This window comes from Psammomys obesus, unplaced genomic scaffold, assembly GCF_907164565.1.
Source record: "Psammomys obesus unplaced genomic scaffold, mPsaObe1.curated_primary_1811, whole genome shotgun sequence".
Taxonomy (NCBI): Eukaryota; Metazoa; Chordata; class Mammalia; order Rodentia; family Muridae; genus Psammomys; species Psammomys obesus.
Window position 1 is genome coordinate 2777623 of NW_026587216.1, and position 2395 is coordinate 2780017.

The following is a 2395-nucleotide window of genomic DNA, read 5'->3' on the forward strand; positions in this document are numbered from 1 at the left end:
GGGAGGGTGGGGGCCGCGCGGGGCGCTGTGCGCCGCGACCCGGCCTCCCCGTCCAGGTGGCGCGGGGGGACACGGCCGCTCGGCGGGACCTCGCCCGCCCTCCCGCTGGCCGGGGCCGGGGGCGCTGGGAGGGGGCGCGAGCCGGAGGACTCACAGCCTGTCACTCCTCGCGCTTCCTAGCGGGCGCAGGGGTCCGGCGCACTCCGACCGGGCTCGGTCCGCGCCCGGCGCGCAGGTGGCGCCCGCGCTGGTCGCCTGCGGCGGACGTTCGCCGCGGGGACGCCTAATCTTGTCCCAGCGCAGCAGACCTGTCGTCCCGCCCTCGCGCCACGAGGAACACTGCTCAGGCTTCCCTGCACTACCTTGCGCACCTCTGAAGCCGCCGGTTTGGGACTCCCTTCCGCCGGCGACCCGCGGCGCGGAGGGACCGGCCCCGGTCTCGGCCCGAGTTTACTCCCCAGCCCTGGGGAGGCAGGCTCCCACCGAAAGCGGGAGGGCACGTCTGGGGACGGAGCCAGCGCGGTGCCAGGAAGCGCTGGCTCTTGCCATCTTCCAAGCAGGTCTCTCCCCGCCCCCTTCAGATGCTCCGGGCTGCACGTCCTTCTTCCTGGCAGTCAGGTGACGGGCCGGGTTCTCCGGTCCCCCACCCCCGCCGCTCCCAGGTTCCACTGTGCGGCGTACCCCGCCTCTCCCCTGCCCCAGAGGCTTTCCAGAAGAGGTGCCGGGGACAGAAGAGCACTTATGTACGTGTTAGCGATTTTTTTTTTTTCTCTCCAACCCCTTTTCAACGGGGTAGAGCTGCTACGCCGCCTGTATCTCACCCGCCTCTGCTCCTTCCCCCCACCCCCGCAGCTACTCTGTCAAGAACAGGTAATCTTTCAGGACCCAGGATCTCTAGATTTATCCTGTGAAACATTAAGACTTGAGGCATGGGGGAGGGGTGAGAGGGGCATCCTCTCGCAGAGAAAGGAGAGAGCGCTCCTGCATTTAGACAAAAGCCTGGACCCGGTACAAAATAATTCATTTAACGTCTCCAGAATAGATCAAACGAAGCCCTCCTCTCAGGTGCAAAAGGTGAGCAAGGTGATACAAAAGGGTTTTTTTTTAAGGATCCTGACTCCAGCTTGAGCTCAGTGTTTTGCATAGTGCCGTAACATCTGGCGCACTATAGTGTACCATGGTTACGTTAGAAGGTACACGTTTTGAAAGTTTAGGTTAGCCTGTTCAAGATTCAGGTCTACATTTAGGCTATAATTATATGCTCTTTTAATGGTAGACAAGCATAACATCCAAACCAAACAGTAGTTATTTCCCAGGTCTTCCTACATCGCCACACCCACCGAGTCCTAAATTGAAAAGGATTAGCTTTCCCGGTTTCAACTGAGATCTAAAATAAACTTTAAATTGGCACACTCATCATTATGTACCTGTAAGTGAGAAAAGCCAGCGTAGGCCTTTAGCCTTTGTTTTGATTTTTGGACTGAGTAGCAAAGTAAAAAAAAAAAGGGGGGGGGAATTCTAGCAATTCTAGTACGGTGGTTGAAATGTTCGAAAATGAATCAGGAGTCAAATGAAGCACAATTCCAGTTCCCTGGCCTCCCCATAATACCACATAAGTCTATGGAGAAATTTCTGTGGTGCTTTTCTCCATAGTTTCTGGTGTTTTGAATTCATTTTTTAAAAACCTTCTAGTGGATATATTCTGCTGCCATTCTGCACCTACAAATAGAAACACGGTTTTCTTTCGGAGATAAATAATAAGAGGACCAGATCGACGACTAAGTGTGCCCTCTGCTATGTATGTTAACATAAAGTCATCTTTGAAAGCAGTTCACTGGATAGGTTCCTACCCAACTTGGTGAGTCTTAAGTGGGCTCAAGTGTGCCCCACCCCTGCCACACCCCCACCTCCACCTTGGTCTTTGGAGCTGTTTGGGTCCTGCATTGTATTTTTGCAAAAGCATTCGTGGAATGGCAGGCCGCTGTAGGCTCTACATTGCCTTAATTGGATTTCATTTTCCCCTCAGCCGTGATTTCCCTTCTCACCTGGACTTAAAATTAGCAGTGATTTCCTGAACACTGCGGCAGTTTCAGTAACTTTTACCAGAAAGTAACTTTTATCAGAGCTTTCCAGGTCACGGCACCCACACAGTGTTACCGGGAATGGCCTAAGTCACAGTTGACTGCTACACCAAGTTCATCTGGAGGATAAACACGGGGCATTTCCTCATTGTGCATGAATATCACGATGTTAAAATGAAAAGGTATATGCACCGGCGGGGTGTTTCAGCTTGTATGCCATTTTGCCTCGCATTTACCCAGCGGCTCCTTTGCGCACACAAGGTGTTTCATTCCTCTCTGGGGGTATCGTTGATGGTTTTAACACAATAAAATGT

The 2395-nt window shown here is 53.4% G+C and overlaps 1 protein-coding gene across 1 annotated transcript in view; it reads right to left on the reverse strand.

Moving 5' to 3' along the window:
• The window catches only part of Map3k1 (mitogen-activated protein kinase kinase kinase 1), a 60011-nt gene extending 59589 nt beyond the window's left edge, over positions 1–422 (reverse strand). The window contains exon 1 of the mRNA XM_055603402.1: positions 372–422. The gene's annotated coding sequence lies outside the window, so the exon portion shown is untranslated. The remainder of the gene's footprint in view (positions 1–371) is intronic.
• Positions 423–2395: the final 1973 nt, after the last annotated feature.